General features: G+C 35.5%; 1 protein-coding gene across 1 annotated transcript in view; it reads left to right on the top strand.

Moving 5' to 3' along the window:
- The window catches only part of wts (serine/threonine-protein kinase warts), an 83,152-nt gene that overhangs the window by 769 nt on the left and 62,469 nt on the right, over positions 1-19,914 (top strand). The gene's annotated exons all lie outside the window — the stretch shown is intronic.

Here is a 19,914-nt window from a genome sequence, read left to right as displayed (position 1 = left end):
CAAAACTTCAATAGGTATAGACCTGTCATGTAGGCAAATTTCAGGACCCTCTAGAGAGAGAAGGAGTGGAGTTAGGTACTTCAAAGTGCTTTCCTGGGACATACTTTAGCTTGTAGACCCATCCCTGAAAGTTCATTTTCTTAACCTAACCTTTTTCCAAGATAGTTAAAGTAGAATTTCACCCCTTCCTCTACTCCTCTCTCTAGAGGGTCCTGAAATTTTACCTATTGAAATTTTGACAAAACAACATTTTACCTTTATTTTCAGTTATCAGTTTCTTTTTCTCTGGCATTAGTTCTGAAAATGTAATTCCTGTTATTTGAGTGGAATTTTAAGCCATAACAATGTTTTTTTTTTTAATTTAGGAAATGTATTTGCATATCTTTAAAATCTTATATATTAGGATTGATTAAAGTTGTAAATGTGATAACAATTTTGTTGTACTTCATTTAAGCAGAAGATCTATTTTGCAAGGTTTCACTTTTATAACACACAGATTTTTAAAGCTCAGGACCCTCTAGAAAGAGGTACTTCAAAAATCCCTTCCCAGGGCATACTGTAGTCTATAGACCCATCTCTGGAAGTTTTGTTTCCCTAACCTAACCCCTTTACAAGATACCCAAAAGTAATTCAAATGTTAAAAAATGAAGTTTAGCAAGATTATAGTCAGCCAATTTCTAGCTAGCCTAGTCCTGGTTATCAGTCAGTTTTAACTATTTATGCCTATATAGCATACATCATGTCCAAGGTTAAAAGCCAATTGTCCATGCTTTAGCCTAAAAGATACATTTTAATCAGCATACAGCCTAGGCTATGTCCAAAGCATGGAACTGTCCAAGTACTAGGGGTCTTATCCTACATAGAATATCATAGGCAGTGCGCTAGTGCTGCCTAAGTAAAGAACAATGTGGGCACAATGTGTTGTTTTTTTTGTTTTGTTTTTTCCATACCCGGCACTTTGCATTGAAGGAGTTGTCATAGAAACTTTGAAAAGGGCTCATTTGATTGGAAATTGGAGTGGCTAGTGCCCTTTTTAATAGTCAAAAGTGATTGGAGGGCAACTAGCCCCCATGCCCGTCATTCCCCCAAACACATCCAATCAAAATTTTGAGATGGCTATTTTGTTCAGCATAGTTGATATCCAGATAGAAAATATCTTTTTGAGGAGGACACAACCCTCAGGGCAAGGGTTTTAAGTTATGCCCTGAGGGCATATAAGATCAATGTTGACAATTTACAGTTTATTAGATTTTTTTCTTTAAAGCAGGGCACTTTATATAGAAGGGGTCATTGTAGAGACTTCAAAAGGGGCTCATTTGATTAGAAATTGAGAGTTCCAGTGCCCTTTTTAATAGTCAAAAGTGATTGGAGGGCATATAAGGCTTTTATAGAAGGTGTTGACGTAGAAACTTCAAAACAGACTCATTCAATTGGAAATTCAAAGGGCTAGTGCATCTTTATAATAGTTGAAAGTGATTGGAGGGCAACTATCCCCCCCCCCACGCCCATCATTCCCCCAAACACATCCAAGCAACATTTTGAGATAGTCATTTTGTCAGCATAGCTGATTTCCAGATATAAAATATCTTTTTGAGGAGGACACTCCCCCACAACCCTCGGGGCAAGGGTTTTAAGTTATGCCCTGGGGGCATATAAGGTTTTTATAGAAGGCATTGTCAAAGAAACTTCAAAACAGGCTCATTCAATTGGAAATTCAAAGGGTATTTGCCCTTTTTAATAGTCAAAAGTGATTGGTGGGCAACTAGCCCCCCCCCTCCCCCCAATGCCCATCATTCCCCCAAACACATCCAATCAAAATTGTGAGATAGCCATTTTGTTCAGCATAGCTGATTTCCACATAGAAAATATGCTTTTGAGGAGGACACTTCCCCGCAACCCGCAGGGCAATTGTTTTAAGTAATGCCATGGGGGCACATTAGGTTTCTAATAGAAAGCGTTTTTGTAAAAACTACAAAACAGGATCATTAAATTGGAAATTTAACGGGCTAATGCCCTTTTTAAAAGTTGAAAGTGATTGGAGGGAAACTAGCACTGCCCCTCCCCATGCCCATCATTCCCCCAAACACATCCAATCAAAATTTTGAGTTAGCCATTTTGTTCAGCATAGTTGATTTCCTGGTAGAAAATATGTTCTTGAGGAGGACACTCCCCCACAACTCTCAGGGCAAGGGTTTTAAGTTATGCCCTGGGGGCATACAAGGCTTTATAGAAGGCGTTGTTGTAGAAACTTCAAAACAGGTTCATTTATTTTAGAATTCAAAGGGCTAGTGCCATTTTTAAAAATCAATAGCGATTGCAGGGCAACTAGTCCCCCACGCCCATGATTCCCCCAAACACATCCAATCGGACTTGTGAGATAGACCTTTTGTTCAGTGTAGGCTAGTTGATTGCCAGAGAGAAAATAAGTTTTTTAGGAGGACACACCCCCAGACGACACTCCCACAACCCTGTGAGCAAGGGTTTTAAGTTATGTCCTGGGGGCATATAAGGATTTATAAGAAGGTGTTGTCGTAGAAACTTAAAAATAGGCTCATTCGATTGGAAATTGAAAGGGCTATTTCCCTTCTTAATAGTCGAAAGTGATTGGAGGAGAACTAGCCCCTCCCCATGCCCATCATTTCCCCAAACCTATCCACCCAAAATTGTAAGATAACCATGTTGTTTAGCATAGTTGATTTCTAGATAGAAAATATGTTTTTGAGGAGGACACTCCACCAAAAAGCTCGGGGACAGGGTGTTAAGTTATGACCTTGGGTGTATAAAGTTTTTATAGAAGGCGTTGTCATAGAAATTTCAAAAAGAGCTCATTTCATTGGAAACTCAAAGGGCTAGTACCCTTTTTGATAGTCAAAACTGATTGGGGGGCAACTAGCCCCCCTCCCCAGGTCCATCATTCACCCAAACACATCCAATCAAAATTTTGAGATAGCCATTTTGTTTAGCTTAGGCTAGATGATTTCCAGATAGAAAATATGTTTTGAGAAGGACACTCCCCCACAACTCTCAGGGCAAGGGTTTTAAGTTATGCGCTGGGCGCATATGAGGTTTTTATAGAAGGTGTTGTTGTAGAAACTTCAAAAAAGACTAATTCAATTGGAAATTCAAAGGCTAGTGCCCTTTTTAGTAGTCAAAAGTGATTAGTAATATTTTTTGTTGTTGTTGTTGTTTAGACCAGGGCACTTTGTATTGAAGGAGTTGTTGTGGGAACTTTGAAAGGGGCTCATTCAATTGAGAATAGAAATGGTTGATGCCCTTTTTAATAGTTGAAAGTGATTGGAGGGCAACTAATCCTCCTTCCACTCCCATTGGCCCATTAAGTTTAAAAACTAAGTGTTGCCTTAAGATTGAATCAAAATGCACTGTGATAATGCTAATTCCCAATAAGGCATCTCTGCAGTATCTCAAGAACGACTGAGGGCATTATGTTCAAACTTTCGAGGCTACTTCTGCTCTTAAAATTTAACTAAATCAAAATAGTTAAAATGTATCCAAGCTATCAAAGAAAGTTCCTAGATGAAAGTGTGAGCAAAATGAATGAAGTTTTAGAGGTTTTGCGAGTTCAGGGTGCTAGAATTGGTTTGAAAATTAATGTTAGGAAGACTAAGTCACTAAGTCTAGGAATAAGTGAAGATGAAAAGGTGATGTTGGGTAATGAAAAGATTGAGCAGGTGGGCAGCTTCACTTACCTTGGTAGTATTATTAGTAAAAATGGTGGGAGCAGTCAAGATGTTAGATATAGAATATCCAAGGCTCAGGGTGTTTTTTCACAGTTAAAAAAAAGTCTGGAAGAATAGGAAGATAAGTCTGCAAACCAAGATTAGAATATTAGAAGCTACAGTGATGACAGTGGTCAAATATGGCTCTGAAGCATGGATGCTCCGAAAAGCGGATGAAGATTTGCTAGATGTTTTCCAGAGAAATTGCTTAAGGATTGTTCTGGGTACCAGGCTGACTGACCATATTTCAATCAATAGGGTATACGAAAAATGTGGTTTTATACCGCTTTCTAGGGCTATAATGAAAGAAAGGTTGAGATGGCTAGGGCTCATTGTACGGATGAAGGATGACAGATTGCCGAAGATTGTCCTTTTCGGCCAACCATCTAGGGCTAAACGGAAACCAGGTCGTCCCCGTCTGGGGTGGGAGGACGTCATAAAGAAAGATTTAAAGGAAACGGGAACTTCATGGGCGGGTGTAAAAAGGTAGGCTTTGAATAGATTGGGGTGGAGGAGGAGCGTGCATAGCTGTGTTGGCCTCAGGCGGCTTGGTGCTGCGGTGAGTTGTTAGTAGTAGTAGTAGTATCAAAGAAAGTAAACAGATTTTTTTGCAAATGGTTTTCCATTTCAGGTCAACTAGAGAAGGTATGAACCTAAGTTAAACAGTACTATTTGTGTCCAGATTTTTAAAATGGTGTGTGTTGTTAAAAATTGCTGGAAAATTTTTCTCCAGCATACAAATAGCAGGCCAAACTATAGTCTTAAAAAACGAAAAGATTTAAAGTGTTGTTTTTTTTTTCCCTGAAAAGACTATGTCAATATAAAACAAACAGAAATTAATTAAAAGAAGTTTTTCCACAAAATTAGTTTTTCAAAGAAAAGTAAATAACTCCATTAAACAAAAAATGAGCAAAAATTAAATTGGGCACAAAAATAAGTTGGGCACAAAACCCCTATGCCTTCCCAAGGCCAGAACAAAATTTGCACTTTACTGAAAAAATACAAATGAATGTTCATTTTCAGTTCAATATACATATACTGATATTTAATAATCAAAATGTTAAAATTATTTGATTTATTAAAGTTATAAAAGTAAAAACATTTATATTTTTGCAGTAAAGTGCAAATTTTGTTCTGGCCTTGAGAAGGCATAGGGGTTTTGCACCCAACTTATGTTAATTTCTGCTCGTTTTGAGTTTGACTCAGTTTTTTATTATAATTTCTGTTTGTTTTGGGTCTCATTTATTTATTTATGCTGATTTCTGGTAGTTTCTAGCTTGGTAGATTCTTTGATTTTATTTTTGCTCATTTTTTGTTTAATGGAGTTCTTTACTTTTCTTTGAAAAACTTATTTTGTGGAATTTTTTTTTAATTAATCATAGGAAAAAACTAAGTTTGTATTGCAGAGTTTTCACTTTTCTAAGAAATATAAGAGAAATCTTGATAGAAATATAACTAAAGATGTAGAATAGCAGTTCTCCATTAGGCTTAGGAGACATGCTAGAACAAAAATAGATACATTTTTAGGTTGCTAATTTTCATGTTTTTTTTTACAATACACCCCCGCCCCCCTCCCTAAATTATCTCTTATAACCCTAGGATATGTATAAATCCTAACATTTTTTCCTATTTTGTCCATGTTTCTTGATCATTTATTGATAATGTATTTTCATTTGATTGATTTGAAACACAGTTATCAAATTTGAAAAAAAAAACAGTTTGACTAACAGATTTGCAGTGTATATTTACAAACATTTTTGAAACATGTTTTTTTTTGGGGTCAGTCAATAATTTTGAGATTTGTAATATTTGAAAACATAGCAATTTTGCCAGGCAAATGGTGTTGTTTTCAAATGTGATAACTGTGTTTTAGATCATTCAAATGAAATTATACTAGTGAAACTTGACTCTAAACATGGATCAAAAAGGAGAAAACAAGGAAATATGATTAATTGATGTGTGCTGCATATTATAAAGTTAGAATTTCATAATTTTTGTGTTGTTTCTTATGTAGTTTGAGGCTATATATGAGACCATTAGGGAGGGGGGGCTGGTAATGAATGATTAAAAATTTGAACAAAGCCATGATAGTGAGCATACAATTAGTAATCTAAAATTTTCTCTCTTTCTGTAGCATTTCTCCTTCTTAAGAGCCACTTTCCTATTGTTTTGCAGAATAAAAGTAACTAAGTACCATTAGATTCCTTATTCTATGCTATATCTAAACATCATTGTTGTTTTCCTGTTAATGCACCCCAACCCTCCTAGATATTTTGAAATTCCAATCTAAGAGGTTTTTGCTATCTTGGGCAGTAGTGGATTTAGATAGATAAAACTATTGCCAAGCTACTATGTCTACCATTTTGTTATTTCTAGGGCTTAGAAGACTGAAAATTTTTACCTCTTCAAAAGATTGAACAAGGGACTGAGATTGAAAGCTTCGTCCCTAATCAATTGTTTATCAATTAACAAGTTGCATTTTAAAACCTTCTACTTATGTTCAAGACTTTCATCCTTCAGGGGGTCTCTAATCTAGTCAACAGACAAATTATGAAAAATATTTAAGAGGCTTGGAAGGGGAGACAAATTTTTCTTAAGTCATGACTTATCTAGGTGATTTTCTTCACAACATAAATTATAGCATACTGATTTTCAGGAAAAAATTGTAGTCCTTCTATGATAGAAATTTATAGATATAAAAATCAATGCTCATTTAGTAAAATTTTAGATCTAAATAACAGTTTTCTGGTTGTACTGGAGATTTAGGGCTCTTCTGAAGGAAATGTGCCAATAAAATACAAATAGTACCACTAGTTTCTTTATTTTATGCTCTTCCTGAATGTGTTGGATTTTCTGACAATGTACCTTATTGAAATGATTTCAACAAGTAGATAACAGTAGAAGAGTTAAAGACTGCTCTTATTAGATAGAGCAGTTAAAGAGTGGAACTTGTTACCCAAAGAAGTAGTGTTGGCACCAACTCTAAATAGCTTCAAAAACCGTCTTGACAAGCATCTACAGAAAGAAGTGTTAATTCATAATACATAACATGCAAAAGTGATATGACTTTGTGCACTATGTTGAGTCAAGATTAGAGAGTGCCACAACAGGATATGATATCCTAGTAAGAGGCACTGTTCCTGTAAGCTATAGAAAGAAACGTGATATTTGAGTTAATAGAAATATTCTCCATACTGTAAAAGTAAGAATATTGTTGTTTTAGTGTTTTCTTTTAGTTTTTTATATATACCTAGGGCTATATCTGTCATTATCACGGAGGTAGTATGCATTGTCAGAACAGTAATCATGATATTTAGAAAGAGTCAATAATACAGAATCTGTTGGTACTGCTTTTTATTTTATTAGTATGTTTCCTTAAAAAAGCCCTTACTCTCCAGTGTTACCTTTTATCTAACAATTCTATTGTAGTCATATAGGCCAAATGTGTTTCAGGAGTCAAAAATACATCGAAAGATGAAAAAAAAAAAAATATATAGTATTTAGCACTGTAGGGTGTATTGCCCCGAGTCCTTAGACAGTGCCTTTAATTGAAATATATTTTTTATAAACATTGTTAGTAGGTTCATAATCTTGGATATAATGTTGACAGTGCTATATGTAGCATAGAATGGCTGATGTTTGGGAATGGACTAGTTAGGGTTGGTTGTCTACAATGTAGGAATTGTTTTACATTTCAACTTAAACAAAGGTTACAATTATATCGTAGCCAATTTAAATAGGGGTAAGTTGTATGTACTAGGATGGTTTTAGAAAGTGCAAAAAGATAATACCAAATGTTTGACTAAGGAACTGGTTTATAGCTCAAATGAAAGCCAATTATCAGGAGAATAGAGTGCATTTTCTCAGATTTTTCACTTTTCAACCAAAGAAAAATGGAGGTGTTCCTGCATGTACCAGTTGTCCTATTAACCAGGTGGGGGTGCTTACAGGGGCAAGGGATGGTAAATAGTTGGTTGTGATACAAATCATTCATTTTTAGCCAAAAATGATAAAAATCAGTTGTATAATCAAGGAAATGACTTGAAATAATTATGATCAAGGACACTTTCATCACAAGTCAACTACCAGTTGGTGAACTTGAAATATGAAGATGCCCTTGAAGCAAAAACAGGGGGCATTGATTATTTAAGGATGTCTTTTCTGGGGTAGAAGCTAGTGTCCTCTTGGTCTGGCCACTTCCATATCTGAAGGTTGGCCATACACATGACATTTACTTTAACTTTGTACAGGCCCTTGGGCAAGAACCATAAATAATGCAAATTGGGAATTGTTTAAACTAACGTTTTATGATGGAAAAGGAGAGCTTGGACAAAATCTTAGGAATGACTAAGGGTATTTAGACGAAATTTTCAGGAAATGTTAGAAGGGATGTTGAACTAATTCAGAAGACACTATGTGCAACCAGGTTGTCAAAAGGGCATATCTAATATCTCAGGAATGACTAAATATATATAATTGAATCCTTCAGAGAATGTTGAAATAAATCAAGAGACACTGTCTGCATCCAGGTTATCAAAGCAGTATATCTGTAACATCTCAGGAACAGCTAAGGGTATAAAGTTGAAACTTCTGAATATGTTGAGGGAAAGTTGAATTAAATCAAACAACACTGTATCCATCCTGGATGTCAAAAGGTTGTATATGGAATATTTTTGGAACAGCTAGGGTCATTAAGTTGACTTTCAGCACTATTGAACTAAATCAGAAGATACAATGTGTATTCCAGTTATCAAAAGGGTATATATATCTGTCATATCTCTGGAATGGCTTTGGATATTAAGTTGAAACTATCAGAAAATGTTAATTAGGATGTTCAACAAAATCAAAAGGTATCATCTACTTTCAGGCTGTCAATATGCCATATCTGCAATGTCTTGGGAACAGCTATGGGTATTAAGTTGAAACTTCCATGTTTCAGTAAATGATGTTGGAGTAAAAAAAAAGTGTTATGTGCATCCAGGTTATCTAAGGGGTGTGAAATATCTCAGGAGAAGCTAAGAGGATTAAGTTGAAACTTTCAAGGAATGTTGAGGGGGATCTTGAATCAATCAAAAGACATTATGTGCATCCAGGTTGTCAAAATGACATATTTTCCACACCACACCAAGCATACACTCACATCAAAATTTATACAACAACTATGTTGAATACAATGAGTACCAATGTTCAGATCTCTATGCAACTTAAGAACTTAAATTAGAATCCAATACTTTAATTCTTGAGCAGAAAACCTCAAAAACTGAAAAAATATCTGTAACATAAACAAATGATAAAACTTGGGCTATCAAAAACAAGCAGAAATTAATTTTTTAGAAAAACTTTTCAAAAAAGAAGTTTTCCAAGAAAAGTAAAGAGCCATATTAAAATTTAAGACAAGCCAAAATAAAGTTTAAAAATATTTAAAACTCAAATTAATCAGTAATTACTACCAGAAAAATGAAACTCAATACAAACAGAACTTAAGGTTAAATAATAATATCAAATATATATAGCAGGCATTGATATTAATGAATAAATATTCTTAAAATGAGTGGAAATTTAAATGCATACTCAAGTCAAACTTAAAACAAAAAAAAATTACTATAAATATGAGTTTGGATGCTACCAACCCTATACTTGTATACCTTCTAAAGGCTATTGGGTTATTTGTGGTTTACTGAACACCAAATATATTTTAAGCATTTTTAAAAAAAATTGTATCTTTGAAAAAAAAAATTATTATAGTAAATCTTGAATTACTGAGATTTCCAGAAATCAACATCATCATATATGAAACATTCCGATAGCTTATTTTCATTAGTCATTTCCAGTCATATTGATTATAGTGATTCCACTTTATTCTTTTTATTTGTTGTCAATATTTTGAAGAATTAAACCACATGGTTCAAAATACATATTTTTCTGTTTTTCTTCCAAACTTCTGTGCTTGATAGTTATGTGCTACCTCACTGGTTTTGACATTGTTAATGATTTTTTTTTTTTTTTTTTTTTTTCATACCATGATTTTGCTCTTATATCATTGCACAAACAATTTTTATATTAATTATCTGTTCATTCTCTGTTTTTCTGCACATTCCTCTTTAATTATATCTAGATTTTTGTTACATCCACTTCTTATAAATGACAGCTGTTGATGATGATCACTCTAGTTATGATAACTCTATTCCCATTCAATTTAAATTGCTTGAGAACACTCCTAAATGTTTTAAATTTGATTGGTGACTCATCTGGGACCCCACCTAATATCTCTTTTTTGACTAGTACTTCTACTGTAGATTGTGTCTATAGTTTTAACATGACCAAAAATGTGAATTCTGGCATTAATTTCTCAGTTCTTCATTTAAACATTCAAGGACTCTGTTTTTCTCCTCAGATTATTGGACTCTGTGAAACATTTCTTCACAAGGGCAATAATATGCTTTTAGATATTTCCAGATATAACTTGGAGTTTGTAAATAAATTGGAGAGAAAAAAAGATGGCTTAGCATTTTATATTGCTGATTACCTAGATTATACTTTGCGTAGTTATCTGCGTAAGCATTTGGATGGAATTTTTTAGTCTGTTTTCATTGAAATTTTGATTGACAGCAAGAAAACAATCATTGGGAAAATATACTGCCCACCAAGTGGGATCATAACTTCTTTCTTAGGAATTTTTGAGAAGGTTATGTCAGAAATATGCAGAAGTAATTATGAAATTTTCATTCAATAGTGACCTGTTAAAAACTTTATTTACAACTTCCTATTACTTCTTATCATCTCCTTTATCGTTTAATATGTTTCCTTGTATCACTATTCCTACTAGAGTTACTGACACATCTGCCACATTAAGCAACAATATGTTTTCTGCTCTAATGCCTAATTCAATCTTTGTTATCATGTCTGGCATCTCTGATCACTTTCCAAGTATTAAAAATTATTAAATCTCTGGTCTACCTTCAGTTCCCTCCACTCCTTGTAATTTGCCAGTCCATTACCAAGTCATCAACTTGAATAGTTTAAATTTTTGATTGTCTGATACATCCTGGGAGTTTCTCACCAATTCAAGTCAGTCTGTTGATAGTCTTTTTAATCAATTCTACAATCTGGTCAAAGAGGCCTTTGTTGATAGTTGCTGTGTAAACTCAACTGATGAAAGCTCCAAGCATTCATTTCCTTGTGCCCCTTGGATGACTGCAGCTCTTATTAAGAGTACAAAAAGAAAGAATTATTTGTGGAAGGCATTCAAGTCCTCTAACTCTTATCATCATCTTGATTAGTATAAAATATAGAAATTTATTGAATTCCTTGATTCGTAAAGCCAAATATATTTATTACTCCAATATGTTCATCAAATTTGGCAAGAGTATTAGAAAAACCTGGCAAGTTACAAACACAGTTCTCTATCCTAATTCCAAAAGAAATAACTTGCCATGCCAAATAAATTAATTTCTAAGGGGGCAGTAATAACTAAAAATAAGGTCATAATGGATGAATTTTGCTCTTACTTTGCATCCATAGGGGAACCAATTTCTGAAGATATTTTTATTAGTGCTTATTCTGCCAGTGAATTTAATAATTACCTTGGTCCTTCTTGTCAAAACTCGATGGCTTCGGATTTTGTTTTGGGTTTGAAGTCCAAAGAATCGTTTCTGAGCTAATAGGATCTTCCTCTTGTGGATCTGACCAAATTCCTGCCAGGGCTTTAAAGTTTATATTACCCTCTATTCTATTTCCTCTCACCTTTCTTGTGAACTCGTCATTTTTGAAGGGAACTTTTCCTAGTGCCCTAAAATCTGCCAGATTAGTTGTTCTCCATAAGGGTGGCTCTAGAGATGATCCTTCTAATTATCAACCAATTTCTCTTTCATCACCCTTTAGTAAAATTTTTGGAAAATGTATGTACTCTAGACTTCTATCGTTTCTTGATAAAATACCATTCTTCCATTACCATCAGTTTGGTTTTCGCCCTTAAAACTCAACAGAATATGCTTGCATGGTCTTGCTAAAGTTCATTCACAAGGCACTTGATGAGGGTAGAATTCTAACTGCAATTTTCCTTGATGTCAGAGTAGGGTTTGACAGCATATCACATACTATCCTACTCTCCAAAATAGAGCATATAGGGATATGAGAAAACAGCTATCATTGGTTTGAAACTTATTTATCTGAAAGGTCTATCATTATTGGCCCTAAGCTTCAAGATCAATTCCATGTTGATTTTGGTGTCCCTCAAGGATCTATCCTAGGACCTGTTTTATTCCTTATATTCATCAATGATCTTTTTATTGCTGTATCTGAACAAACTAAACGAATTTGTTGTAGTATTTGTGATCACAATTTTGATCCACCTAGTGAGGCAGCTCAAGACCCAGTGCTATTTGCATTTGCAGATGTTAGTACTCTTGGGCGTTCAGAAATTAAGTATTCTTCCCTTATCAAGAAAGTGTATTCTGTTCTAGAAAGAATCTTTGCTTGTTTTGATGTAAATTGACTTTCCCTAAATCTAGCTAAATATAATCTACCTATTTTTTTCCACATCAAGTACTTCTTGTCCTTAGGTTCAGACTATTTCTACCACTCATGGTGATATAACTCGTCCCCCCAATAGACATGTTTGATTCCTGGGTATTTCATTGAACAAAAATCTTTCTTTCAAACATCACTGCTGTTTGTCATTGTTTCCCTGGCTCAATAATAAAGATTCTCTTTCACTCAGTTATTCAACCTTAAGTGCACTACTGTCCAACAGTATGGCTATCAACATTCTCTTCTTTTACCTTTCCTGTTTTCAAAATATATAACAGAGCAATTAAATTAGTGTCTGAAGTGACAGGCCAGCTTCCACATACATCTTTCTTTCCTATTGTTTAATTTTTAAGTATTTTCATGGACTCAAATTGGAAGGGCTAGTGCCCTTTTGAATAGTCAAAAGTGATTGGAGGAAAACTAACACCCCTCCCATGCCTACCATTTCCCCAAACACATCTAATCAAAATTTTGAGATAGCCATTTTGTTCAATATATTGAAAATTCCGGAAATTATGTCTTTGAGGATATCAACCCCCACAGGCCCCACAGGCCAGGGTTGTAAGTTATGCCCTGGGGGCATATAAGGTTTTTATAGAAAGAATTGTTGTAGAAACTTCAAAAAGGGCTTATTTGATTGGAAATTGAAAGGGCTAGTGGCTTTCTCAATAGTCAAAAGTGATGGGAGGGCAACTAACCCCCCTCTTAAGCCCACCATTTCCCAAAACACATCCTATCTAAGTTTTGAGATAACCATTTTGTTCAACGTAGTTGAAAGTTCTGTAAATCAGGTCTTTGAGGATGACAACCCCCCACACCCCTCAGGGCAAGGGTTAAAAGTTATGCCATGGAGGTATATAAGGCTTTTATAGAAAGTGTTGTTGCATAAACTTCAAAAAGGACTCATTCCATTGGAATTTGAAAGGGCTTGTGCCCTTTTTAATAGTTGAAAGTGATTGGAGGGCAACTAACCCCCTCTCACGCCCACCATTTCCCCGAATATATCCAATAAAAATTTTTAGATAGCCATTTTGTTCAACATTGTTGAAAGGTCCAGAAATTATGTCTTTGAGGATGACACTCACCCCAAAGGCCTAAGGGCAAGGGCTGTCAGTTATGCCCTGGGGGCATATAAGGTTTTTATAGAAAGTGTTGGTGTTGTTGTAGAAAATTCAAAAAGAGCTCATTTGATTGGAAATTGGAAGGGCTAGTGCCTTTTTTAATAGTCAAAAGTGATTGGAGGGCCCCTGATCCAATCAAAATTTTGAGATAGCCATTCTGTTCAATTTAATTGAAAGTTCTTGAAATTAGGTATTTGAGGATGACAATGCCATCGCGGCCCCCAGGGCAAGGGTTGTAAGTTATGCCCTGGGGGTATATAAGGTGTTTACAGAAAGTATTGTTGTCGAAATTTCAAAAATGGCTCATTTGATTGGAAATTGAAAGGACTAGGACCCTTTTTAATAGTCAAAATTGATTGGATGGTAACTAAACCCCCCTCTTATGCCCACCATTTCCTCAAACACATCCAATAAAAATTTTGAGATACTCGTTTTGTTCAACGTAGTTGAAAGTTCTGGAAATTAGGTCTTTGGGGATGAACCCCCCCCCCCACAGTCTTCAGGGTAAGGGTTGCAAGTTATGATCTGGGGGCATATAATGTTTTTATAGAAGACGTTGTCGTAGGAACTTCAAAAAGGGCTCATTTGATTGGAAATTGAGACGGCTAGTGCCCTTTTAATAGTTGAAAGAGATTGAAGAGCAACTAACCCCACTTTCCACCCACCATTTCCCCAAAAACATCTAATCACAATTTTAAGATAGCTATTTTGTTCAACATAGTTGAAAGGATTGGAAATTATGTCTTTGAGGATGACACTCCCCCCCCTCCCCACAGCCCTCAGGGCAAGGGTTATAAGTTACACCTTGGGGGTATATAAGGATTTTATAGAAAGATCTGTTGTAGAAACTTCATAAAGGGCTCATTTGACTGAAAATTAAAAGGGCTAGGGCCCTTTTTAATAGTCAAAAGACATTGGAGGGCAACTAACCCTAGGCCTTTTAGGATTACAACCCCCCCCCAAAGCCATTGGGGCAAGGGTTTTAAGTTATGCCCTGGGGGTGTATAAAGTTTTTATAGAAAGTGTTGTTGTAGAAACATCTAAAAGGGCTCATTCGATTAGAAATTGAAAGGGCTAGTGCTCTTTTTAATAGTCAAAAGTGATTGGAGGGCAGCTAACCCTCCTCTCACGCCCACTATTTCCCCAAACACATCCAATTAAAATTTGAGATAGCCATTTTGTTCAACGTAGTAGAAAGGTCCTGGAATTATGTCTTTGAGGATGACAAAACCTTTCACAGCCCCCGTGGCAAAGGTTGTAAGTTATGCCCTGGGGGCATATATGGTTTTTATAAAAAATGTTGTTGTAGAAACTTCAAAAAGGGCTCATTCAATTGGGAATTTAGAGGCATAGTGCCTTTATTAATAGTCAAAAGCGATCGGAGGGCAAATGGCCACCCCCCCCACCCCCATCGTTTCCGCAAACACTTCCAATCAACATTTTGATATAGCTGTTTTGTTGAAAGTAGTTGAAGGATCCGGAAATTATGTGTTCAAGTATGACACCCCTCCCCCCACAGCCCTCAGGGCTAAGGTTTTTAGTTATGCCCGGGGGCATATAAGGTTTTTATAGAAAGCGTTGTTGTAAAAACTTCAAAATGTGCTCATTTCATTGGAAATTGAGAGGGATATTGCCTTTTTTAATAAACAAATGTAACAGAAGGAGAATCACCCCCCACCCCACGCCCATCATTTCCCCAATTATTTCCGATGAACATTTTGGTATGGCCATTTTTTTCAACGTAATTGAAAGGTCTGAAAATTATCTCTTTGAGGACCCCCCCCCCCCCATAGCCCTCAGGACAAAGGTCGTAAGTTATGCCCTTGGGACATAGAAAGTTTTGTCTTAGAAGCTTCAAAAGGGGCTCATTCGACTGGAAATTGAGAGGACTAGTGCCTTTTTATTAGTCGAAAATGATCAGAGGGCAAATACCCCCCCCCCCACGCCCATCATTTCCCCAAACACTTCCAATCACAATTTTGAGATAGCTATTTTGTTCAATGCATTTGAATCAGTCTGGAATTTATGTCTTTGAGGATAAAAAAAATTCCCCCCGCCCTCAAAGCAAGGGTTGTAAATTATGCCCTGGGGGCATATAAGGTTTTCTTAGAAAGTGTGGTCATATAAACTTTGGAGGGGCTAATTGGATTGGTAATCAGACGCTCTAGTTCACTTTTTAAGAGTCAAAGTGATTGGAGGGTGGCTACCCCCCTCCCCCCCCCCCCACACACACACCCATTTGTCGTATTGTCCCGAAATGCATCTAATAGAAATTTTGAGATAGCTATTCTGTTTAAAGTAGTCTAAATATCATAGAACAAGGATTTTGGGGTTGGAACAAACCCCAGAGATTAGGGGCAAGGGTTGTAAGTTATGCCCAGGTGGTATTTAAGGTTTTATGAAAGGGATGGTTTTTAACTTTAGAAGAGGCCCATTTGGTTGAAAATTGGAAGTTCTATTACCTTTTTAAGCATCAAAAGTGATGGACGGCATTTAGTCCCCCCCCCCCTGTTCTACAACCCCTTCTTTCAGCAATCGTATCTGATGAAATTATTAAATAGTGATTTTTTTTCAAATAGTCGAAAGAACATATAATAATGTCTCTAGGGATGACACAACCCTCCACCGCCCTGGGGATAGGGTTGTTAGTTATTTTATGAGGGCATATAAGATTTTTATTGAATGGACAGTCGTATAAACATCAGATGGGGCTTATTTGATTTAAAATTAGAAATTATAGTGCCTATTTTAAGAGTAAAAGTGATTGGAGGGAATCTACCCCCGCCCCCCGCACACACATACACAGAAACACGCACATTGGTCGTAGATAATTTGGTATTTCAAATCATGTTATTAGCGATTGCAAAAGCAAGGGCTACCGGTTAAATCAGGATATTTTCAGGCTAGAGTGAGAAATGTTATGTGCGCTTTCTTATGCTGATTTTCATCAAGTTAAGGCTATTGCACGCCTTCCACTGGGTTCATAATTATGAAAAAAGTTCATATTTTTAACCTAGGTTCATAAATGGTTCATAATTTATAAAAAAGATTCATAAAGTTCATATTTTTCTTGTCATCAGCTGGAAAGCACTTGCGGTTGCTGTCTTGTTCCTTATAAAGGACAAGCAAAGCAAATGTATGTGTTAGAGTTTTATTTAAAACATTTCAAACTGTAACACTGCATGTTTTGTGAACATACATTTTCTTCTGTTCAATAAGACATTGCTACATCTAACTTGGTTCCTATATTGCCCCTATATCTTCTTATACTAAGCTATCTTTTAGTCTTTTCTTTTTTCTGGCTTTAGTCTTTGCTACCTTCATAGAGTTTTCTAGTAGTAATATTCCTAAATAGTTGATTTAAGCTTATGAGCTGTAACATAACTTCTTGGCAGAAGATCATAAGTTGATTGATTATTCTTTTTTTTTTTTTTTTTTCATGGATTCGAACTATTGCTTTTTCTCTTTTGTTTTAGGAAAGGTTTGCTGCTATGTTGTTGTCATTTGGGGTTTGACGCGTTCGACCAATCGGTCATATGCGTACGTATCAATCGATTATTCTGTGCCTTCTGTAATCACTAGCTTGCTTGGGTGTCACTTTAGTCAATATTCATTGAGCCAATTTGCTGCTATATTAATACTTTTTGCTTTGTGCCAATGGTTTCTTGGTTGCTGCTTAAAAGCTAAAAATGGGCAGATGCAAGTTTAATAGCGCATGGTTAAAAAAAAAAAGAGGACAATACTAAGCGCTTGGTCGGTGATTGGTGTGCAGGCAGTGTTAATAGTGACGAAGAAGCTTTCGGCAAAGTGTGTAACAAGAGCTTTATGTGCACTAGAGGATGGAACTCTATAATCCAACACTCAGAGGGTGAAAAGCATGTTTCGAATCTTAGAGCAAAACTGGACCCGCTCCAGCTTGTCTTGCAGACAACTAGCTCTTCAAACCCCGAAATAAATTCGATTTCTAGAAAGGACAAGGTCCTAAAGTCAGAACTCATTTGGGCCAGGAATAATGTCATCCGTGATATGAGCGCTGCTTCCTGCAATGGCATTGCGAACATTTTTAAAACTATGTTTCCTGGTGAAGTGGCGGCGGAACTCAGCCTTATAAGCTTTAGAGGTGGTTCATTTGGTTGAAATTGGAAGTTCTAGTTCCCTTTTAAAAGTCAATAGTGATGGAGGTGAAGTAGCACCCCACCCAACTACCCCTCTTTCACCAAATGCATCTGATTGCTATTGTGCGATGGCAAGTTTGTTTAAAATAGTCCAAAGAACATATAACGATACTTCCAGGGTTAACACAACCCCCCCAGAGCCCTGGGGCCAGGGCTTCAAGTTATGCCCTGGGTCATATAAGGTTGTTATGGAATGGGCGGTTGTATTAAATTAAGATGGGTCTCATTTGATTTTAAATTGGAAGTTACACTGCCCTTTTTAAAAGTCAAAGTTATTTGAGAGAAACCTACCCCCCCCCCACCTCCACGTCCATCATTTCCCATAACAAATATCCAAACAAAGTTTTGAGACATCAATTTTTTCAGCATTGTTGAAAAGTTTAGTAATTATGCATAGCAATAGTTGTAGTAACAGTAGTAGCATTAGTAGCAATATGCAAATAGCACCTTTTTTCAACATCCCCTTCAACACACAGTGAAATTTTTAACTTAATACCTTCAACCGGTCCTGAAGCATTGCTGATGTGTCCTCTTGACAACCGAAATGGGCATAGTGTGTTTCGATGTATTTCAATACAGTTATAATATTGCCCAAAATTCTCGCCTTAATACTTTTAGGTTTATTAGTTGTAGTAACAGCACCAGTAAATATAGTAGTAGCAGTAGGAGTACAGTTAATAGTAGTAGTCTTAGCTTTAGTAGCAGTAGGAGCAGAAGCATTAGTATTATGATGCAAATATTGTCCTTTGGTTTGTTCAACATCCCCCACAACAAGCGTTGTAAGTTTTAATTTCGCACACAAAACTGTTACTAAGGCATTGCTGATATGCCCTTTTTACAACCTGCATACGGATGGCAGGTTGTCATCTGTACAATATAAATATTCTCTGAAGACCTTCATACCTTCATAGGTTGTGGATTTAGAGCTTGCCAGAAGACACTGTATGTGCTCATTTAATGCTGCTTCTACGACTACTGTAACTAACAACACTAATGACATCAAGTTGAAACTTTTAGGGAACGTTTAGGAGTTTCAGTTAAACGAAAAACCTATATGTGCAGGTACTAAAAGGGCCAGGGCCTATAAGGACATAGGCAGCAATGTTTTATCATAGCTAGTAATATCATTGATATTTTAAAGGAGCTAATTTGATTGAAAATTAAAAGTTATAGTGCCCTTTTAATAGACAACAGTGATTGGAGAGCATTCAGCCCTCCTCTTTAAATCTTACTTTTCTAAAAACTTTCAACCAAAATTTTAAGACAACCATTTTGTTCAGCGTGGCTGAAAAGTATTGTAATTAAATCTCTAGGGTTATTGGGTAGGTCAACCCTCCACACTTATGTAATTTGCCCATAATGCATAAAAACTAAATGTTACTTTGAAATTAAATCAAAACACACTGTTTGTAGGCTGGATGGCAATAAGACATCTCAGCAATATACCAAGAACAACTGAGGGTATTAAGTTCAAATTTTTGGGGCTATTCCTATTACCGCTTATGCTCATAAGATTTTGATACATTAAAAGAACGTAATTCCATCAAGTCTGTGAAAGAGAATAAATATAATTTTTTTGGAAATTGTGTTAACTTTTATTTATCAGGTCAACTAGAGGATGTAGGCTATATGACTAAATTAAACACCACTAATTTTATCATGATTTTCAAAAGAGTTTATGTTGTTAAAAATTGCTGAAAAAGTTTCTCCAGCATATAAATAGCAGGCCCAACTGTAAATTCTTAAAGAAAAACCGGAAAGATTCAAACTATTATTTTCTTTTTTTCCTGAAAAAAACTATGTCAATATAAAACGAACAGAAATTAATCAAAAAAACTTTCCACAAAATAAGTTTTTTTTTTAAAGTAAAGAACTCCATTAAACCAAAAATAGAATCAAATAATCTACCAAGCATACAACTACCAGAAATCAGTATCTATAAATAAATGAAACCCAAGACGAACAAAAATTAAAATAAATAACAAAGTCAAACTCAAAACGAGCAGAAATTAGTATGAGTAGAATTTAAAACCCCTATGCTTTCTAAAAGCCAGAATAGGCTATAATTTATACTCTACTAAAAAAAATTCTTTTAAATGTTTTCACTTTTTTAACTTTTATAAAAGTAATTAATGTTTTAAGGAATAAATATCAGCATATGTATATTAAATTGACAATGCACATTCATTTGAAAATTTTCTAACTAAAGTATAAATTATATTCTGGCTTTTAGAAAGCATAGGGGTTTCGAACTCTACTCATATTAATTTCTGCTCATTTTGAGTTTGACTTGGTTATTTATTATAATTTCTGTACGTTTTGGGTTTCATTTATTTATTGATACTGATTAGT

Source organism: Artemia sp. Qi Xiang Cuo, chromosome 2 (assembly GCF_049724085.1).
Source record: "Artemia sp. Qi Xiang Cuo chromosome 2, ASM4972408v1, whole genome shotgun sequence".
NCBI classification, from domain to species: Eukaryota; Metazoa; Arthropoda; class Branchiopoda; order Anostraca; family Artemiidae; genus Artemia; species Artemia sp. Qi Xiang Cuo.
This window is presented reverse-complemented; position numbering and strand designations above follow the sequence as displayed.